The 24,457-nt window shown below is 33.2% G+C and overlaps 1 protein-coding gene across 9 annotated transcripts in view; it reads left to right on the plus strand.

Moving 5' to 3' along the window:
* Positions 1-24,457, plus strand: part of LOC135221648 (calcium uniporter protein, mitochondrial-like) — a 761,453-nt gene that overhangs the window by 131,730 nt on the left and 605,266 nt on the right. Inside the window, exon 1 of one of the 9 annotated variants that reach the window (XM_064259395.1) lies at positions 1,963-1,995. The exons of the other annotated variants lie outside the window; for them this stretch is intronic. The gene's annotated coding sequence lies outside the window, so the exon portion shown is untranslated. Of the gene's footprint in view, positions 1-1,962; positions 1,996-24,457 lie in introns of those variants that run through there. 9 annotated transcript variants of the gene reach the window in all.

A 24,457-nucleotide genomic window follows, 5' to 3' on the forward strand; every position in this document is an offset into this window, starting at 1 on the left:
TATCTTTCATGTTCAGTAAGGTGATTTGGGAATAGTTTGCCCTGCCATTTTCTACTTTCATTTGTAATTTCAATTAAGTTTGTGGAATGGCAAAACCGCCTTTCTTTCATGACCATCTTTTCAGAATGGCGTCATGAAGACGTCAAGAGGCCTTGAGGAGAAGGAAATTTTCGTTCTCGGAAGCGGACGAATAAAAGAAATACGATATCTTATTGAATGAAAAACTGTATTTCATCGATAATATTGCCTACGGAATGCGGAAGACAACATAAAGAAATACGCAGTGCACCAGAATGGGCGGAGATTGAGCGGAACATGGGACCACACCCCCAATTCTCTCTCTCTCTCTCTCTCTCTCTCTCTCTCTCTCTCTCATGATTGTAATGTGGTAGAGCTCCTTCAGTGTATCTCCCCTCCAATGCCACATGTGAGTTGGGATATGTAATAAAAAGGTTGGGGTAGGGTCAGTTTTATGGTAGCGTTTATAAGGAGCTAGTTACATGAAGATGAGGTGGGGTTAGTCCTTCCACGTTGTCTTTTGACAGTGAGACAGAGAACTCTCGAGAAAACTGAAAGGTTCTACGGCCATTTCAACTGCTTAGATGAGACAAGAAGCTGGAGCATCGTTGTAAATGGAATGTCATTCTTACTTTGCTCTAGTAGAGTGAGGAGGAAAAACAGGGGACTTGTTTCTGATCTAATGAGGGCTTCACACTGAAGGGAAGTCTGTGCGTGACACTATTCAGGAGTTTACCTGACGACTCGAAAGAGTGTTCAAACTGGCCCGGCGCCTGATTATTATACTATTTTCGTTGGCACGTAAAGGTAGATTAATGTTGTCGACTCAAGGTCTCATGTTAGCTAAGAAAAAAGATAATTCCATATTTGAAGTTTATTGAATGTTTCTACAACCGAATTTTCTGTGAAAGCTTAATTCGTTTTGTGTGTGGTCCAGAAAGAAAGTTTTGTAGTCACAGGTTCATGGCCGAGTGACTGGGGAAAGGGAATAGGTGGAAATGACTGTCCTTCAAGGTAATAGTAACGCATTGGAAGGGATGCAGGTGACAAATTGGAAAGAGTGTTTGTTATTCCTTTCATCCTATATTAAACTTCATTTAACTAAGATTTATTTAGTAAAACTTCGACTTTTTTTTTTCCCTGGGAAGCGTCTGAAAATCCACTGGTCTTGCTTCCTCAAGGGAACAAGTAGGCGTATTTACTTTCATAATATATTATCTGGCTTTATTAACGTCCACTCCGTTGTATTGTTTCATAACATTCCTTAGTCTGTTTCCCCAATCCGGGGGCCTCTGAGCATCTTCTATGGATTATTTGCCCTCTTTCCGTTACATATTGGACATTCGTTCGATTATATTTTTCTAGTTCATGCAATGGCGTTTTATTTGCTTATATTATTTCGATCTTGTCATCTACTTTATTTTTTTTACTTCCATTGTTACATTTTTCTTGCTTTATATGGATGATTTGCTTTCATTCACTCGCTTGCCTTGACGTGCTTTATGCCGTTTTGTTACTCCTTTCTACTTTTTTTATGCATTATTTAACGCTGTCTTTATTCCGTGGCTTTTAGTTTTATTCCGTATGCTCTTGCTTCTGTTCCATGGCATTCTTTCCTCTCAAGCTGGTAGATTTTCCTTTGTACTTCATTCCGTAGTATTTCTTGCTTGCGTTTCCGAGTTGTTTTCTTGTCTTTTTACTTGGTTTCTTTGTTTTACTGCTGCCTCTTGTATTGTTTAACCACCATTCTGTGCCATATTTTGTAATCAAATGACTTTCTCAGGGTCAATAGATAAATTTGAACCTATAGTAACGTGAAATTTACCCTTTTATTCTTCTTCTTAGCCGTTCATTTATAAAGCATAAAATTTTGTCGATTTTTGTGCTTGCTTATGAATTTAATTGTTGTCTCTCATTTTTTCAGGTAGCCTGTGTTCCTAGATACCTCGGATTTTTTGGCCATACTAAGGACGTTGCGTAAGCTATATTAAGATTGCAATGTATAACATAAACTTGACCATGACTGTATATCACTGTAAACAGTCTCTCTCTCTCTCTCTCTCTCTCTCTCTCTCTCTCTATCTCTCTCTCTCTCTCTCTCTCTCTCCTCTCTCTCTCTCTCTCTCTCGTGCATATATATATATATATAAATATTATAATTATATATGATTATATATATATATATATTTATTATATAATATACACCATATATATATATATATATATATATATATATATATATATATATATATATATATATATACCATGTATATATGTATATTCTCTATATCTATATATAACCTAATCACGAAAATATAGAACGTGATGAATATATAAATAAAGACAAATTCCACGAAGGGAAGAGAAATAGTGGAGTCCTGCAAGGCCTTTCGACTTCTTGTCCATTACTTAGCAGACTGAAAAAATATAAAAATCTGTTTAGAAAGAAAGCTGTATAAATAACACACAAAGGCAAAAATATGTACATGGACTCCAACACAATTGAAGAATGAGTATACCTACCAAAACAGGGCTAAATCTGTAAGAGGTTTTACAAAAGATTAGACCCAACAGCTCAGAAGATTATTCAAGGAAGGTGACTGACCGCCAAAAATTTTTTATAAGTTCAACTTAATGATTATCCTTTTGGTAAAAAATAATATTTGCAAGGTGAACATTATTACCAAAAATATTAAACATACAAATACATAGAAAATATATATAAGGTAACTAATTTGTAATGAAGTCAGGGATTTTATTATTTAGGTCATTCTTGAACATTTTACTGATACAGGGGTCCAAATAATACATGACAGAACTAAGCTTAAGATTACAGCTGGAAGTACTAAGCTTTATAATGGCAGATTCTAAATGATTTCGTGAAGAGAAATCTTTCGATGTGCAGTCTCTGAAGTTTCAGTCCAATTTATCCTGTGAGAGTTTTCGCTTAAGTAAATGTATATAACTTTAGATGTTTGCCTAGTTTTGACAGAATACTTAATAATGCTGTTTGATTCATACATCTAAATCCTTGTTAGATTAGTTGCCTTATATATATTTCCTATGTATTTGTATGTTTATTATTTTTGTGGAAATGTTCTCCTTGCAAAAGTTATTGTTTACCAAAAGGAGGATTACTGAGTTGTACATTTATAACAATTTTTTGGTGGTCAGTCAAATTCCTTGTGCAACCTTTTAATTATCTTGTCCTTGTTTCTGAGCAGCTGGGCCTAATCCTTTGTAAAACCTCTTAAATATTTAACTCTGTTTTGGTAGGTCTACTCATTCTTCAATTGTGCTGGATTCCAGTTACATTTTTCCCCTTTGTAATCCCCGTCTATCATTTATAGGAGCTTTCTTGCAAACTTATTTTTATATTTCTTCAGTCTGCCAAGTAAAGGACAAGAAGCTGAAAAGCCTTGCATTACTCCAATGTTTGTCTGAAGTTCGATTCCCGGCTCGGCCAACGCCGAATCAGAGGAATTTATTTCTGGTGATAGAAATTCATTTCTCGGTATAATGTGGTTCGGATCCCACATTAAGCTGTAGGTCCCGTTGCTAGGTAACCAATTGGTTCCTAGCTACATAAAAATACCTAATCCTTCGGGCCAGCCCTAGGAGAGCTGTTCATTAGCTCAGTGGTCTGGTAAAACTAAGATATACTTAACCTGATAAATTACATATTGTGACAAAGAGCCCGAATATCTTGTTATTATTCTTACCAATCAGAAAATAGTTACCTTACAACAGCCAGACACTTGAACCTTCATCACAGGTTTGATAGGGTTTATAATTAATTACTGTTTCGAAATACCCCATATATAAGTTTGCTAACACAGGACTAAGCCGGCTCCCCATACTGCAACCAAATTTTTGACGGTAAAAGTTATCACCAAAGGTAAAAACGCTATTAGTGACGCAGTTGTATTATTTTATTCAATTCTACGGGCAAGTGGTCAGCGAATGGCTCAAGTTGATTTTTGAGGAACGTTAATACATCTTTTATGTGTACTTTTGTGAAAAGGGAGTCTACGTCTAGGTTGAGAAGTTTTACGTTATGTAGGGGATATTTACCGAACTAAATTTGTTGCAAAAGTCTTCTGTATGTTTTGTATGATTAGGGGAAAAAGTTCCTAAAAAGTTTCTAAAAAGGGGGATAGTTACTATCCACCTTTTTAGGAATTTAACATTTTGATGGTGATGGGAATAATAATGAAAAGTTGATTTTCGAAAGACAGAAAATGTGAAATTTCTGTCATTTCTATGGACTGTTACATCAAGAAAATTAAAATTAAAATTTTTTTCATCCTCCACAGTAAATTTTGTAGAAGGGACTAAATTATTGAGCTTAATCAGAAATTCCAGGAGATTTTCGTGAACTGGCCAAATACAGAAAATATCAGGCATATACCTAAACCATATAATTTTTGAGGCAAAATTCTTGGAAAGAATTTTTCTAACAAAAATTCCAGGTAAATATTGCTAAGGACAATAGATAAGGGATTACCCATAGCTATGCCGAAATTTTGAACAAAAAATCCTCCATAAAAACAAAATTTATTACTTTGATACATAACCGTATAAGATTTATGAGGTTTGCTACAGTTAAAGAACTATCAAAAGTTTCTAATCCTTCCTTCAAAAATTTTAGTAAATCATCTACAGGCACTTTTGTAAATAAAGAGACATCAAAACTAGCCGTATTAAAATAAACATTCAAATTTAAACTATTCAGTTTATTTATAAAATGATATTTGCCTAATATATATACATATATAATATATATATATATATATATATATATATATATATTTATATATATATTAGTATGTATGTTTATATGTATGTATGTTTATGTATATAATATGTATATATATATATACATATAAATGTTTGTGATATATATATATATATATATATATATATAATATATATATTTATATATTTTCTTTTTCATTGAATAGAATGGCTTTTCACTGTTAACCAGCTTTTTTTGAAATTGCTTCACATTTTCTAATTATTTTCTTCACTTCATTGTTCAGGTTACCAACGGAGTGAAGTATAAAATACTGAGAATATATGAAGCAATTTCAAAAAATCTGGTTAACAGTGAAAAAGCCATTCTATTCAATGAATGTTGTATCCGTGAAAATTGTGCCCTAAAATATATATATATATACATATATATATATATATATATATATATATATATATAGATATATAGGATATATATATATATATATATTATATATATATATATATATGTATATATGGTATATATATATATATATGTATATATAAATAGTATATATATATATATATATATATATAATATATATATATATATATATAAATAGATATATTATATATATATATATATATATATATATATATGTATATCTATATATATATATATATATATATATATAGATATATATATATGTATATGCATGTGTATTATATAGGTTATAAGTACTCATATAACTTATATAATATAATTAGAGTAGAGCAGAATTGATGATAAGTATGTAATCATATATCATATATATAGATATATATATATTATATATATATATATATAGTATATATATACTTCATATATATGGTATAGTATTTATATATATATTAGATATATACATACAGGCAGTCCCTGGTTACCTATGGGCTCGGTTAATGGCGATATGGTTTCAGTGTGCTAGCTCATTAAAATCAGTGATTTATGGTGCCATAATGGGCCGCGTTTCAGTTATTGGCACCATAAGGTGTCAATAATAGAGTTATGGCGCCATAACATACCTAACAGAGGTGCCATTAACCACAACTCGGCACCATAAGTGCCATAAATGACTGAGTTTCTGTTAACTGCAGTTTACGCTTATCAACACTCCATAGAAAACGGAACCCCCACTGATAACCTGGGACAGCCTGTCATATATATATATATAGATATATAATATATAATAGATATATATATATATGATATATATATATATGAGATATATATATATAGAATTATATATATATATATATATAGATATATGCATATATATATCTATATATATATGTTTATATTAAATTATATATATATATAATATTATATATATATATATTATATTAATTATATATATAATATTTAATATATAATATATATGATATTATATAATTAAATAATTTATATATAGTATAGATTTATTATTTTAATATATATATATATATATATATATATTATATATATAATAGATGTATGTATACACGTATATTATGTGCTTATGTATCACGAAATAGCCCAAGACTGTTTTACTAAGGCCCTAGAAAAAATATCAGGTGTACCAAGTGCTTTTGTGTTACTTCAACAAAATTTTGAGGTTCAATGCTAAAATCACGGAGACCACCTAACAAAGTAAACATAAACGTTGAAAAAATGGAAACACAAATGTTCAGTGTCCAGTTAAAACCAGTACAGCAGGTGATTAAAAAGAAACAATCTTACAAACCTCTTTAACAACAAATGCATCTAGGTTGTACATTCCCTGGCTTACATGCAGTAAGTCACCGTGATATTTAATCAAAGAGATTCAGTAACATTTCTACAAGTTATATTGTTATAATGAAAAACAACCTCTGGCCCTCCCAGTGAATCATTTGACTTATATTATTATTGTGTAAAAATAATAAAGCATTCGACATTTGTCCCGTTCTCACACTATATCTCTATTGTTTAATTCTTGTCTCCAGTCCCTTCCCAGATTGTCTTATATAAAAACTCCGTAAATGCAGCCTTGTCAAACTCTGGAAGAATTCCATATTAATGTGTCTCTCAAGGTATTTAGAAATTTAAAAACAACATTAATATTAAAATTCTTACAAAAACTTGGAACCCTCTGTAGGAGATCACCCTATGGTAAAATAAGTATACATGTCGATTGTTTAAAACCACTCTGGTAGTTGCTGAATAAAATAAAAAAAAAAGCTTTTTGTGCTTTTTGTAAAACACATTCAGCAAAATATATGGGGTATTTAAATTTTTCTGATATGTGAAAAATACTTTCAAACTTTTCGTGAAGAAATTGTGATTGTCTCTCAATTTTAGATGTAAAAGTTCATCCTGCTCTAAATGGCATCAAATACTCAGGGTATACAAAAATGTCAATTCATGCATCCACTATTATTCTAATCATATCATTCAAGTAAAGAAGGTTACTTTTTCTTCCATGTTTTTAGGAGCTTGACGTATCTGCAGCCCTGGATTTCCTCAGGAAGCGTTTGAAAATATTTTTAACATATCAGAAAAATTAAAATACTCTAGTTTGCAGAATGTGCTTTGTATAAAGCACAACAAAATTTTATTCATTTACTACCAGTGGCTTTTAACAACCGACATTTAATATACTTATTTTGCTATATTGCGATATCCTACGAAGGTTCCAGTTTCTGGAAGAATTTTAATGTTAATGTTGTTTTTGTTGTTTTTAAATTTTCAAATACCTTGTGAAACATAGTAATAAGGAATTCTCCCAGTTTCTGAGGGTTGCATTCAGGGTTACATTCAGGGTTGCATGCATTGCAAGTGTTTTTATATAGGACAATCTGGGAAGGGACTGGAGACAAGAATTAAACAACACAGATATAGTGTGAGAACGGGACAAATGTCGAATGCTTTATTATTTTTATACATTAATAATTTAAGTCAAATGATTCATAGTAACAAAATAACTCGTAATAATGTTACTGAATCTGCTTTGATTAAATATTAGTGACTTTCTGAATGTAAGCCATTTTTTCAGCGTTTATGTTTACTTTGGTAGGTGGTCTCCGTGTTTTTAGCATTATACCTCGAAATTGTGTTGAAATAACGTGAAGAAGTGCTTGGTACACCTTTCAATTTTCCGTGACCTAGCTAGCTATATATATATATATATATATATATATATATGTGTGTGGTGTGTGTGTGTGTGTGTATGTATATGTATATATATATATATATGATATATATATATATATATATATATATATATATATATATAATATATATATATATATATTGTATATATATATATATATATATATATATATATATATGTATATATATATATATATATATATATATATATATATATATATATATATATATATATATATATATATATATATAGTATATATATATATATATGTATGTATGTATGTAGTATGTATGTATGTATGGATGTATGTATGTATTTATGGTATGTATGTATGTATGTATGTAAAGATGATCCAAGTTTATTGAAACACCGAGATGCAAATATTTTTCAGTGTTTTTTAGGAGAATGCATATAAAGTTACTTAAAGAAATGTCAGCTGGTAAATTGTTGATGCTAATATTGTTGAGACCACAATTTTCAAACCTGTTTAGTAAATTCATTTTTCCCTGTTATGGCTAGTCTATGCATCGTCTCAGTGAGGTATATTTATTCTGCTGTTTTATAAAAGATTATATGATGAAAAGTTTATGATGAAAAGTTTACCTGTATTTTTTTTTTTATTAAATTGTCCTATTATTCCAAGGTATCCAACATTTATAATTCTTCATTAAATCACCTGAGAAAGTTTGTCATTACTCATAATGAATATGGGGAACAACTATAAACTCTCTTATCTTTGAGGACGAATAAAGGTTCATAATGATTTCTGTAGAGTTTGCTATCAAGTTCGCGATAAATCAGTGCTTGTGCTAAAGTTCCTAACTGGTAGGTTGGTGTTCTCTCGATGACTCTGTGTCGTTATTCACAGTTATTGAAGGAGAAGGGACAAAAATTCTTATGGAAGTTATAGTTAAGAAATTCAGTCTCTAAAAGTTGAAAGCTCCAAGTTCTGAAGATATGATTAATGGTGATATATATACATTACATAGTTTATCTCGAATAAAAGGAGCCCATAAAAATTCCAAAAGGTAGAAAGTTAATGCTATATTTCAGAGAACAACTGACTTCCTCTACAAGCAAGTAAATGAATGAAATAAGAATTTTAAAAAAAGTAGTATTTATACCAATAGTTCGGGAGGTCAGCTCTGTTGTTACTCCAATTGATAGCTTCTAAATTGCTGGTTGGAAATTTTTTTTTCATACTATGATATCTAAGTCCCAAGCTCCTTTTGAGATGTTTATCATATTTCTTTGTTTAATCAGAGCTGATTCTACCATCTGTCTTGTGAACCGACAATTGCAGCTATAAATCATCCATGACAAATTCCACTTTATTCTGTGATTATGGTTATTTATGAGGTTAAAAAGAGCTAAGCTCTGTTAGGCATACCCAACTGACTGTTTATGTTATGTTAATCTTGGGGAGTGATTTAGCAGTAAAACCGATGTAGTATTGGTCACACTCGAGGCAAGGGATTTTGTATACTCGTGTATCTTTGGGGACTGGCTCTTGTGGGTCGCCAATCAGAGATCTGGCTAAGGTATTTGTATAGGTAAAAGCAAAAGTTTCCAAGTGTCTGTGTCAATGTCTTAATCTTGTCTAGGTGTGTGATTTTGATTTTATTGTTGGGCATGTCTCTAGTCTTGTTTTGAGGGGACTCTAGAAGATTATGTTAGTTTTTTGGATTGGTTTCTCAATTATATGGTCAGTGTACTTTAAAGGTGACAGCTGCTTTTGGATTAGTTTAATTACTCTTTCCAGGAAATTCGGGGAGCAAATCTATAAGACTCTAAAGAATAAAGTGATGGCTACGCCAGTCTTGATAGAAATGTCATAATAATTAAAATAGTGAATGTATGAAAGTGAAGATGTTGGTTTTCTGTAAATGTTAAATTTGTATTCTGTCATGCGTCTAATTATTAAAGCATCAAGAAAAGGAATTTGGTTGCCTGTTTTCCACGCAACTTTGAATTTGATGATGGGCACTGATGCATCAAATTCATAGTTTGGATTTTGCGCTTTCATACATTCACTATTTTAGTTATCGTGACATTTCTATCTAGTCGGGTGTAGCCAGGAATTATTCTTAAGACCCTCTTGAATTTGCTCCCAGGATCTCCTGGAAAAGGAAATTGAATGAATCCATAAGCAGCTGCCATCTTCTAAAAACTCTGACCATATAATTGAGAAAGCAACCCATAAAACTAGCATAATCTTTTACCAATCCCCTCAAAACAAGACAGAAAGTCTTCCAGGAATCAGGTCTGCTTGGGGAGTTGTCCCTTTTATTGAGCCACATTTTTTTCTAAAATAATTGAAATTTATATCAAAGTAAGATGTAAAAGGATTTATTCAAATTGTAACATTAAAATGAGTAAGCAAGGGTTGTATGGAAATGTCATATCATTTACCATTTTTAGATAGCATAGCAAAACCCTCGGTTGTAGAACAAAAATCAATTAATGGTCAATATAACTTTGTATTAGAGTTTCAGATCTTGGCTTTAAATTTTCAACAGCCAAAACCTTAGATCTTATTATTGAGTAGGACAAAACCTTTCTGGCATTTGCGACACGTTTTTTCTTATTTTTAACGTTAAATTAGTATGGAAAGTGGATCGGAAGAATTTCAAAGTTGAATAATTGAAGGTATAACATTTTGAAGGTTCCACAAAAAACAACTGTCATGTTATTAAAATATGCTTTTGCTTGCTGCAGTTCCATAAAGCAATTATTTTATCGAAGAAACCTATAGTTCCGAGGTTTGTCTTGCTACAGCCAAATGAAAATCAGATTCCTTGTGTGCCATACATCCCGGAGGAGGAATTATGTTTGCAACTAGAACATTTAAAGTCACAAAAGGATCACATTTAGTGGCTGGTGTTCTACCCCTAGACTTGAGGAGAAATGCCCATGAAAGACTGGCTCCTCATCTAAAACCTTTCCGACTAATAGCATTAACTGTTTTAGGAACTGTATGAAAGGTACATTTCATGCCATTTAGTTGTAGAATAATGCATTTTAAGGAACAATTGGCAATTCTTAGGGGAAATGTAATGCCTCTCAAGTGTTCGGCATACCCAAATGTAAATTACATATTGTGGAACATTATGTATTATGTTGATGCAAAAAGAATTGCTTTTATGGAATCCAACGATAGGAGTTTCCTTGTCATTTGGAAATCACAAGGAATCTCGGTTCATATTAATGGAGGATGACTCTTCATTCAGAGGGCTGGTTTTGGTAGAGCCGGCCTTGAGCAAGTAATGTACGGGCTCTTGGCCTGAGGCAAGGAAAAGAAGTGGTAGGTTTGGTGTGGAGTAGGAGACTCTCTAAACAAAACGGACTCTCCACATCTGTAGTGTGTTAGGTATGGGGTTTATATTTCCAGTAGAGATGCTCCGATACTAAAATTTTGGCAGATACTGATACTCATTGAAACCCAATACCGATACTTTTTGGATATTTTCATTACCTTTGTCTATCAGATTTCTGCTTTCTTGCTGTGCAGGTTGTTTTTTTTACAGTGTGGTATTATTACAATATGAATTATAAATATTAGCATAGTTAGTGTTTGGAGGTTTAAACGTTATCTCTTTCAAATAGAAAATAACCACTTATAAGTAATGAATCTGCCTCCTCAAGTTCATTGCTAATCGAGTTTATACGAAATTCCATAGCTGAATTGTATACCTTGTTACAATATATATATAATATATATATATATATATATATATATATATATATATATATATATATATATATATATATATATTGTAACAAGGTATACAATTCAGCTATGGAATTTCGTATAAACTCGATTAGCAATGAACTTGAGGAGGCAGATTCATTACTTATATGTGGTTATTTCTATTGAAAGAGATAACGTTTAAACCTCCAAACACTAACTATGCTAATATTTATAATTCATATTGTAACAATACCACACTGTAAAAAACAATATATATATATATATATATATAGTATTATATATTATATAGTATAATATATGTATGTATGTATGTAGTATGTATGTATGTTGTATGTATGTTTTTTATTTGGGTTATGTATGTACTATATAACTGGATCAGGAAAGTTTGGAGCGTGATAAATGCATAAATAAAGTTATAAGCCACGAAGGAAAATGAAACACTGGAGTAGCTGCAAGATCCTTCGACTCAACATCCTTTACTTAGCAGTCTTTTATCAACATAAAAATCCCCTTCGTTTAACATATATGAAAATATATCAATTCCGAGGTAGAGCGAATTAGATATTAAAGGATATATATATATATATATATATATATATATATATATATATATATATATATATATATATATATATATATATATATATATATATATATATATATATATATATATATATATATATATATATATATACCTATAGTATCAACACACACAGTACATGTTGCCTTCCTGTTAGTGCAAAACTATAGTCACTGTGACTATAATAGATTATGTAATTGCTTATTTGCTCAGCTTTCTTACGATTGAAGTTTTAAGTTATTGCATTTTCTCAAGTTAGATACAGAAGAATCGGACCATGTTTTACCGATACCGATACCAAGCACCGATACTTAGAAAATTAGCCGATATCACCGATACCGATACTGATACTCCGGCACATCTTTAATTTGCAGACTGCAGCATATGTGGTGCTTTACTCCGCTCTGCCACAACAGGGCCAGCAAAGCATCCTTGCATTGAACCGCCTTTGAGAAAATGGGTATCATTTTTTTCGTTTTCAGAGATTCTTGAAGCGTTGTAGAAAGCCGAGCCCCTTTCACCCCAATACATTCTGCGGTATTTGGAATGAATCTTAGTAGCTGTTGTTGCGAAAGAAAAAACGATAAGTGTTCATTTTTGTTGAGTTCCTGCTCTCGAAGACAATAATGGAGATGAACAGGCAGATCAGGTGGCAGGGCTGAAGCTTTGAAACTTCCAGAAAAGGAGGCATTTATTGCTCTGACTAAGTGAGTGCCAAAATCGAAAGGGCAGTTCAGTTTGGCGTATTCTCTGGTCCCTTGAAATCATCAAGAACGTTAAAGTCGCCTAAATCATTAAGCAATGGGCCTACCCGTCAGGTCATTACATTATTGTTACTTACGGGTCATACTCGATTTCCTCACGGTTTTTAACGTGTGGACATCGTCCGCCTCTGCTGCGATTGCTTGCTTCCTCGCAGGCAAACTTTTCCGCCACTTTAAATTGTGTTGACGTTAAGGCAAAAATAATGAAATGAAGTGCACTCATCCAGTCGGGGACGTTCGTTATCCCGATATCTTTGTAAAATTTGCCCTTTTTTTATTTTTATTTTTATTTTTTTTATTTTTTTCCATTTTAAAGATTTTAATGGTTAGGCAAGTTTCAGATTTTTTGTTTTTATTTACACAATCTTCTTCAATTTGTTCTTTTTCCTAATATTCCCATTTTCATCTTTGTTGTATTACAATTTTTCTTCTTCCGATGACTTCACGTTCCTTGATTTGTTTGTGTGTGGTGCACCAGTTTCCTTTTCACCTTTGCTGTCTAGTATTCTTGATGGCAGTTATTCTTTAGGTTTATTTCGTTACCCATCATATTTTGCTCGATGTTATTTACCCATTTTCATTTTGACCACCCACCTTCTTTTTCTTAAATTTGCATTATGTATCCATGTTTTCTCTTATTTCTTCTTTTTCAATTTTCTTCATCATTATTCCGCTATTTTCTTTTTTCTTATTTTTGTATCATTTTCTTTGTAAGTTGTATTGGTTATTCCTTTGGATTCCGTTTTTCTGCATTTGGTGACCCCCCCCCCCCCTTGTTTTTAAATGTTAATTCCTTGCCTTCCCTCTCTATTTGTTGAAGGTGAAACCACTTTTTTCTTCTATTTCCGCACATCTTTTTTCCTTTATCTCTTACATTTTCTTTCGTTTTTCGTTGTATTCCTTTACCTTTCCTTCTCTAGGGACTGAATGTGCCAGATTTTCATTTTATTCCTTCAATTTTGGTTTGTCTTTGTATTGAAGGTTCTGCATTTCTTTCTTTATATTCAGTACTCGAGTCCTCCTTTTGTACTCATACACATTTACATCGCATATACGGTTCCTCTTTCGACTCCTCTCGTCTCTTCATTTGATCACCCTCCTTTTATTGATCACTGATTATTTCCTCCTCTCATTTCCTCTTTTTGTTCCTATACACTGTTGCATTTTCCTTTTATTCCTTCACATGTCTTTTTTTTTCGTTTTCCTATTATCTCTTCACCTGCCTTTTTTTCTTTTTTCCTTTTATTCCTTCGCCTGCCTTTTTTTCTTTTTCCTTTTATTCCTTTACCTGCCTTTTTTTATTTTTCATTTTATTCGTTCAACTGATTTTTTTATTTTTCCTTTTTATTCCTTCACCTGCATTTTTTTCTTTTTCCTTTTATTCCTTCACCTCTCTTTTTTTCTTTTTTCCTTTTATTCCTTCGCCTGCCCTTTTTTCTTTTTCCTTTTATTCCTTCACCTGCCTTTTTTTATTTTTCATTTTATTAGTTCACCTGCCTTTTTTTTCTTTTTCCTTTTTATTCCCTCACCTGCATTTTTTTCTTTTTCCTCTTTTCCTTCATCTGCCTTTTTTTTCTTTTCCATTTTTTTCCTTCATCTGCCTTTTTATATTTTTCTTTTATTCTTACCCCTGTGTTTTTCCTTTTATTCGTTCTCATGCCCTTTCTTTGTTTTTTTTCCTTCGCCTGCCCTTTTTTTCGTTTCAACTTTTATTCCTACACCTGCTCTTTATTCTTTTTCTTTTATTTCTACACCTGCCCTTTTCCTCTTGATTCCTTTACGTGTTCTTTTAATTTCCTTTTTATTTCTTCCTGTAACCTTTTACTGTTTTTTTTAGAACTTCGGTTGCCTTTATCTTTTCATTTTCACTCCTTCACTTGTCTTTTTTTCTCTCTCTTTATTTTGTCCTTCGCCTGTCCTTTTTCTCATTCTGTTTAGTCCTTTGCATGGCCGTTTTGTTTTTTGTCCTTTACCTGTCCTTTTACTTTTTATTATTACTTCCTCATATTTTTTTCTGCTTTTTGTCCTTCACATGTCATTTTCCTTTTTCCCTTTAGTAGTTCACCATTTTATTGTCTTTTTCCTTTTATTCCTTCACCTGTATTTTTACATTTTCCTATTAGTCCTTCACTTGGCCTTTCATTTTTTCCTTGTAATCTTTCACCTGTCCATTTTCTTATACTTTTTATTCCTCTAACTGTGTTATCGTTTTAATTGGTATATTTCTGTCACATTTTATTTCGTCATCCCCATTTTTTCCATTACATCATTTAGTATTCCCTATTTGTCATATTGCCGCCTCATTTTCTATACTGCTTTCACCTTTCTCTTTTATATATATATTATATATGATAATATATATAGTATAGTATAATATATATATAACTATATATATGTGTGTGTGTATATTTGTATGTATGTATATATATAGTTCAATTCATATGTCTCTCGTTGGAAGAGTCGGTTACTTGCTCTACTACCGATCTCAGGGTCCGGGTTCGCTTCACCGCTCTGCCAACAAGGAATCAGAGGAATTTATTTCTGGTGATAGAAATTCATTTCTCGATGTGGTTCGGATCCCACAATAAGCTCTAGGTCCGGTTGCTAAGTGACCAATTTGTTCCTAGCCATGTAAAAAATATCTAACCCTTCGGGCCAGTCCTAGGACAGTTGTAAGTCAGCTCAGTGGTCTGGTAAATCTCAGATATACTTTTATAATCCATTTTCTTGGTATGCCTTAATTTTCATTTTTGTTTTCGAATATTGCCCATTTGTTCTTTGACCTTCCCGTTTATCTCTTTGTCGCATACTTCCAGTATTCATTATATTTCCTCGCGCTCCTTTTCTTCAGCACGTCGCATATTTCGTTGGTTTTGATGACAATTTATCATTATTATTTTTTTGTATTTGTTTCACCTAGACCATTTTTTCTCCTTATACACCTTATATACCGATGAGGCTGGTGCACTTTGTCTACTTTTTCGCTTTATTTCATCAGCTAGACGCTGAGTAATGATACGATTCAAATGTGTCCCGGGGCGCCGGCAAATGGAATGAACCAAAAATCATATAACGGATTTTTGGGATTGAATATTGTTAAATAGCTGAGGGTGGTTTGTCATAATCGTAAATGGTTGTTGTTAAAACGAGAGTGCCAAATCGAGGTTTGAATATTTCTGCTATGAATTAAATTATGCATCCAGCGTGTGCTTTCGTGCCTTTTAATGGATATATCATCTGAAGTTCTGGCTTATGGTGACTTTTGCTAATGAATGTTCTCGAGATGAAAACGACTTGGTAACTCCTTCGAAGAGTGGGAGGACTCTTGGCATTGGGGACGGAGGGGAGGGTGACCTAGATAATAATGGGACGTCTGTATGGTCACGAGAGGCTCTTAGGAACTCGTTCCAAGTCTCAAGCATTTAATGATAGCCTTCAGCTGGAGGAATGACGTCATTCTCTGGTTTAAAGTAAGTCTCTCTCTCTCTCTCTCGTCGCAGTAGATGAATTGAAGTCATGTGAACCGTCACACTATAAATGCTTACACTGAACACACAAGATTGCCGGTTCAAAATGCAAAAATATAACTTCTGTGTCTTCGTCATTGAGTTCAAGCAACTCATTGCTTTTAATGAATCAGTGCCAGTAAGGTAAAGGAGAGAGAGGACTGTGACGTCGAGTCATTTTGTTTGTAAATAACCAGGGCATTTTTCATAGCTCAAAAGACCAGGCTTTCAAAAACCTCATGGGAAGAGGACGTCCAGCAGACGCCTTTGTGATGGTAAATCATTTTTTTTAAATTTGAGAGTGGAACCTTACGCCTTTCATTATAAAAACAACGTCCAGAATGTGTCTGATTAAAAGGGGGCTTTAATTTCACTCGCTAAGACTTATTCCGACGACCTCTTTTGGGTCGTGAAACCCAGTGACCAATTTCAGACATGGTCCTCCTCCGGAGAATAACACACTAAATATGGTTTGGAAGCCCTTCTAGCTTATCTGACTGTTGAAACATTGCCCCTCGGTAGACACCAACGAATATCGCCGAAGTCACAAAACGTTGATAAGCGTTCATCATTTTTATGAGAATCAAATCTCTGTTGTTATTATCATTATATGCCACTGAAGAAAACTAAAGGTAAAAAAGGTTGACTTCTTGCCCAAAATATAGGAGATGTGTCCTAGATTTTACCTCTCCTTCGAGCTGTTAAAGCTGGAACCTATGATTCTTTTGAAAGTTAAAAGGTTTGTGATAGATAGATTGTATTCTACAATAGATGGGAAACACCGCAATGCTGTGTTTTAACTGTTCACTTCGAAGGATTGACTTTCAAGAGACGATAGTTTATGGAAGAGTCGAGTCATCATCATCATCATCATCATCAGTCACGTTTTCATGCCACTTTAACCATCATCGTCTGATGAGGGTTCTGTAATTTTTTTCTCTTATCGTCCTATTATCTGAATTCCCATTTGGTTTAGTTCAAAATCTGTCCTGGGAGTAATCAAAGGCCGGCATTTGCGACTTCAATATCTACCTCGTCACTAACCCTTTCTCATTGCATACTCTAATCAACTCAGTTTTGAAGATCGCAATTTCAATACAAATTGCTGCTGATTCCTGATTTTTGACCATCTCCCTTTGGCGCTGCAGCCATGAATCTCGGTATTTTGAAGTCACACGTTTTCGGAATCTCCATGTCTATTGTAAGTACCAATTCCTCTAAAGCTCATAGAGCATAATTGAAATGTGTACCTTAATTTTTTCCTGTTTTCAAAGTGGACACTATTAGTTACTGTTAGTTCAGCAATCTCTTCCCATACCTGTTTGATACATACACAGATGCCCTGAATGTCAAACTGAACTCCCTCCCAATCAGATGCACTCAACGAATCAGCTATAAACAACCTTTGTTACGCTGACGATATGGTTCTGATTTCTCTATCAGTGCAAAGTCTCCTACGATTCATCGACATTAAATGCAGAGGAATTTGATGTCATATACAACGAAACCAAGACCCAGTTTATGTCGCTGCTCCCGAGATCGCTTAAGCATATTACAGAACCACAAATTTTCCTCGGAAATCATCAGCTGGAATTCGTGCACGAATTTTCATATTTGGGTCACATTATCTCGTACGACCTAAAAGATACGGCAGACAAAATAGAGACGACGTAAACTATGTGCAACTGCCAACATGATTGCAAGGAGGTTTGCCTTCTGTCACCGAGACATGAAACTGCTGCTCTTCCGCTCATATTGCTACAGTATCTATGGGTGTTCCCTATAGACGAAGTATAATAGTTCACAATGACATTTTGAGACGCCTCAGAAACACTCCTCGCTACCACTCCGCCACACAGATGTTCCCAGAAAACCACCTGGACAATTCAAAAGTCATTGTAAGGCGAACTATGTCCAGTCTGATAACCCATGTGAGAAACAGTAGCAATTCGCTCATGCAAAGCATCCTAAGCAGTGAGGCAAGAAGAAGTTGTGAATTGTGGGAAAGATGGGAAAATGAGGCGTTTGTTCCATAAATGACTTAGGCTCTGTTTTAGCAAAGTGTCATCTGCAGAATCTGTATTTATGATTATATGCTATGGTTTTTGTTATTACTGGTATATTCCTTTTTTTTCATTATTACTGTGAATATTATCAGTATAGAGTTTTGCTACATTCAATTTTCGTATATAGTCTTCTCGACCTGACTACTGTAACCAGCTAGGGTCCCTAGCTGGAGTTGAATTGTACACAATCTGTTCACTAATTGTTATAAATTTTATTTTTTAAAACTATTCTTATTATTATTACTGTTATTAAAATTATTATGATTAACTACACTAAAACTTCTTTCTGTTTTCTTCTTGAGATTGAAAAAGAAAGCCACAAAATTACTGTGTATAACGTGTTTACTTAGTAAGTATTTACATTTTATTTTACTCAACACTCGAGTACTTTCAAGTACTCGAGTGTTGAGTAAAAAAAAATGTAAATACTTATAAGTAAACACGTTATACACAGTGATTTTGTGGGTTTCTTTTTCAACATTATTATGATTACTATATTTTATACTACTTGAGCAATAGTAGATTGTGTATGTCATTATCTAATGCTTTGTATATTCCATGTATATGGCCTTGAGCGGAAAATAAAATTTATTATTATTATTATTATTATTATTATTATTATTATTATTATTATTTATTTATTTATTTATTTATTTTAGACACACCCTCCAGTATGTCACTTAGTTAATATGTTTTTCGTTCAACTCTTTCCCTTTCCCGGAACAAAATCTTCATAATTTCTTCATTATCTGCCATGTTTCATATGCTGTGAGTAACAATATTGGAAAATTATTTGTTATTTAATCCCGTAACAAGTCTCCCATGCCCTACATCAGATTATTTATCGTTTACTAAACTCCAAAACTTTTCATATCATCTTGCTCGAGGTGGGAAGTCAGTTTTTTTTTTTTCGGTATCGCACGCATCATTCATGCCATGTGTGGCTTATTACTGTTAGCGCTTGTGCCCCAGATAGTGACGATGATATACCTTTGTCAAAGTTATAAAAAAAAAATACCTGGAACGACTACTATTCTGAGGATTCTGATATACCCCTCATTACCATCAAAAAGAATCTTGAGAATGACAACTCTCCCATGGATGTTTCTGATATACTTAGTTCAGTGTTATTCAACCAGTGATCCAGTGAATGTGGCGAACAGTGATGACCTTGTGATTGATGTGTTTGCAGCTTTTGCAAGATGCGAATATGAAAAGCTATTTTTTTTCTCATTTTGAAAACGACGACAGTTGCAAAAATCAGTGTGATAATGAGCAAGAATTGTGATAAAGCATATGCAAAATACGAGAATATCTTCGAAAAAGAAACTGTTTCTGATTCTGTTAGTGTAACATATCCTGAACAGTTTGAAGTTGATGGATGTGCAAAAGAACCAAGTGGAATGTCACCATTAACAAGGGATAACTTTTCAGAAAAAGAAAGGCTTCGAAAATTTCTAATGTTTTTATACAAATATATGGTATATATATATATATATATATATATAGTATATATACATACATACATTTATATATATATATATATATAGTATATATATATATATATATATAGTATATATTTATATAAAAACATTAGATTCAAATTCGAAGATATTCTCGTATTTTGCATATGCTTTATCACAATTCTTGCTCATTATCACACTGTGATTTTTGCAACTGTCGTCGTTTTCAAAATGAGAAAAAAAAATAGCTTTGCATATTCGCATCTATATATATATATATATATATATATATATATATATATATATATATATATATATATATTTAACATACAAATAAATGTGTATATATCTTAAAATCTCAACTTATATTGTACGTGTTTATTTGAAAGAAAATTTCAACCCTAGATTGCTTGGGTGACGAATATCCATTATTTCAAATAACATAGTCTCCACAAAGTGACGAATAGATGTCGAATCGTTAATACCGTGAGACATTCAATTTTCACAAACTGACGAATAACTTTAATGAACATTATTAAGAAATCTTTATGATTTTAAGAAATTGTTTAAACGATGTTAAAAAGAGGTCTTAAAATTATCAACAACCAAAAATCCACAGTTTATCGACTTCATTACTTGATAAAAAAATTATTTGAAACGAGAGAAATCTTTAAACATGATTTACTCAAAACAAGAATTTTACGGATTCGACGGTTTGTGGAAACGTCGACAATATGTTTATTCATGCATATCCTTCTTTCGCTACACATAATTCGCAAACCAAGTTCACTTTTTTTCTTCTATTATTATCCAACGTCCGCACCTGAGTAATGAGGAGGAGAATTGTTTTAAGATTCCGTTCATGTATTCCAACTTAGCTTCCATAGACAACGTCAATCTTTAGGTACCTCTTGGTACCTTTCTTACTTCACGTATTCTGTAACTCACCTCTTCTCTAAACCTCCTTTATCCGTTACTCATAAATAAATACTTGCAACAGTCAGCAACTTCCATTCTTCCATTATCCATATTAACATTCATTGTTTCATCTTCAGTTCCATGCACGTTCCTAATCTTATTCTCACTATAAACATTGTCAACGTTCTTTTCTTGCAAATAATACTGTCAAATTCTTTTATTAATCTCAGTTGCTTATTGTCAATATTCCTCATCAGCTCCGTATCATCTGCAAACGGAGACTGTCCTCTATCTCTGGCTTCTCACAACACTCCATCCAAATTGACACTTTACACGCTCTTGTCTGAAACCCAAGTTTACACTAAACCACTCTCCCTCTCGTCAAATACTAATCTTAATAAATACCTGTTCCATTGTAAAAACTTCTAAGTGGTTCCATTTACATTTCTTGTATACCATACATTCCCAACACCAACTACGTTGCCTGCATGCATACACACAAATTCATATAGACATACATATACATAAGTAATATGTATATCCACCAAGCTACAAGACGAGCTTGTCTCCATGTCTGTTTGCAGATAAATCCTCGAGATGGGCAGATGAAGTTTCCCTTCCTCAATGATATCGAGAAGACAGAAAGTTTGAGTGTTGGTGGATTTAGAATAGCTGACACCTGTGAATCTTAACGGTCGTTCTTGGTGCCTCCATCACCCCTGCTGAATGGTGGTCATAACAACGAGAGGAAGAGAACTCCCACCTGTTGGCTGTCGTAGGGGTTGTATACACCTGAATCTGCTCTAGTCCTACCTGCCTGAAATTTGAAATTCAGCTCATGGAAGCCCTGTCCTCTTGGCGCCCAACGAGTATCATCCTGGTATATGTAGACCTAGACAGTGGAAACTTGGTGTAGGAGAAGTTAGTTGTGCGAAGAGAACAAGAAGTCACAAGTGAAAGGCAAATTATAGTAATTTGAGCATAATGATATAAGTGAAAGGCAAATTACAGTAGTTTGAGCATGATAGACCGAGACACCTAAAGGGTGACCCACTCTGACGCTACTCGGAATGCCATCGATCTCTCATACCTTCGAAGACATCACGAGACCCTCTGGTCATGCTCTTTCCACCGGACCTGACTCGACCTTGTGCCGCCATCGGTCGCCAGGAGTCTACACTGAAACGGTACGCCATGAGAAGCACCGGAAGCACAGATGACAGAAAGTGAAGCACGTGAACTAACGAGTTTTCGTTTTACAGGAGAGGTAGCAAATGTGAAATACTAAAGTAACCTACACTTTAACTTGAAGAAGATAAATTCTGCTCTTAGCAATTAATGTAAAGTAATAAAGTATAATAGGCTAAATTCTGTTCTTAGAAACCTTACACTTGTCAACACACTTTTTGCTGACTTAGGTTTTTTGGTTGCTTGTAATTAATTTTTAGATGCTGATTTCAAATATGGTATCCATTTTTTTTCTAACACATCAGGTTTTTATTGTGTAGCATATCCCTATTTTTGATATAATGCATAAATAATGCATGTTAATTACTTGGTCAGTATAGTTTACGAGTCCTAGAGCTTAAAACCTTAAGTTATAATGTCAGTAGGATCTGAAATAATAAGATAACATCAGCTTTTATTGAATACATCCTGTTAGTTCTTAAAAAATAACGATGAAATAAGTACACGAACCACATATTTACGGAACGAACTTCCGTTTACGAGAACGTCTGGAATGTTTAATGTCTACACAGTCCCTTTGAATACTCCAACAGTAGCCGGCCATCAAATTGTGTTCCATCGACCTTGATATCTTGATGAAACTGCTGGCCACGTTCAACGCTCACGTCGCCAGGATTAGCAGGAAATTCATTGAGATGGCTCATGAGGAAATGAACCTTTATGCTCATGCTGCAGCCTAAAACATGAAAGCTATGAAGCAATGTCTCCACTAAATCCTTGTAGTTTGCAACCTTTGTATTCCCTAAAAATCCTCTCACAACAGCCACAAATGCATTCCATGCTCATTTTTTTCTACGTCAGTCATCAAGCTTGAGAGGTTTTGACATTTAATAAACTTTTTGATTTGTGTCCCATCAAAAACGCCAACCTTTATTTGATCATAACTTAGGCCAGGAAATCTTGTACGTATGAATTGAAAACAGTGCCCTCCACATTAAGAGCCTTGACACATTGCTTCATCAGTCCTAGCTTAATATGAAGGGGTGGTTGTTGTATGATATTCTTCTCCCCAACAATCAAACTTTTTCTATCTGACCAAAATTTCTGTTCCCAATTTTGTCTTTCGCTCGGCTATCCCATAAGCATAGGAAACAGGGATACTTTGTATACCATCTTTGTTGCCCAAATAAAATGTTGGCCATTTTCAGATTCACACATATGACCCATTTGTGATCATCATACTTGAGGAAATCTAATACAACTTTTGTGTGTTCATGCTTCTCCTTTAAGTAGACAGAGTGACCAATAGGAATGGCTCCAAACAAATTTCCATTATGGAGTAACGCACATTTCAGACACTTCTACGAGCTATCAGTAAAGAGCCTCCATTCATTGGGATCATACTGAGGAACACCCAACAGTTAACAAAATCCTCGTCAGTTTTAAAGAATGCCAAAAGACCTTTTTCTCTGTTCCGATAAAATGTTACATTTGTTTCTGAATGTGACTGAACACTATATACCTAAACAGATGTCTAAGTACATGGATGAAATAATATATCATGGCTAATCAGCTATGATATCTCTTGCGGCTACAGGTGGGGCCAATATAGACCAGCCTGTAGAAATAAAAATTGACGTGTTAGCAGACAACCGCTATCATTTTTAAAACTCAGTGACCCCAAATTACCCAAGAACAAGTCTTAAACTTGAGTCAACAGAAAAAAAGTAGAAGCCTTCTCAGTATTGAAGTAGTCCACAGTTGTTAAGTTAATAGAGTTTTCGTTAAACGATCATTTGGTTCATATAACCAAGTGTAATGATGCTTGTTTCTGATCAACTTTTTTTTATTAAGAGATTGATTAGATCCTTGGAAAGCGCTTACGAATGAAGTATTTTTGTTAGGACTTTACCTCATAAAGTTGCAGAATATGTCTTTATTAAAGCCACTGAAATTTGTCCTGTGTCATAACATAAACAGATATGTGATATATTTTTATGAGATTGAGGTGAATGTTTGCATACTTGAACTAACTTTTATAAATTCTGGACACTCATGATGAATATGAAAGCAGTTAAAAGTTCCAGTTAAGAAATAAACAGCTGTTTTGAAACAGAGTCGCAGTTCATGGTTGCTTGGAAGTTAACTTATGAAAAGTGTAGAGTAAAAGTAACACAGTAAAGTCATCATTTAAAATTCTCTTCTCTAAAAAAATGAATGCGAAGTTGTTCTTCATTATAATTAGTCTTTGATGCTGTGAAAATCTTTTATATTCAATATTTATTTTGCATTTTAGTGTAAAATCACAATAGCTGTGCGTGAACGCATTGCATGAATGATG

This window comes from Macrobrachium nipponense, chromosome 20, assembly GCF_015104395.2.
Source record: "Macrobrachium nipponense isolate FS-2020 chromosome 20, ASM1510439v2, whole genome shotgun sequence".
NCBI classification, from domain to species: domain Eukaryota; kingdom Metazoa; phylum Arthropoda; class Malacostraca; order Decapoda; family Palaemonidae; genus Macrobrachium; species Macrobrachium nipponense.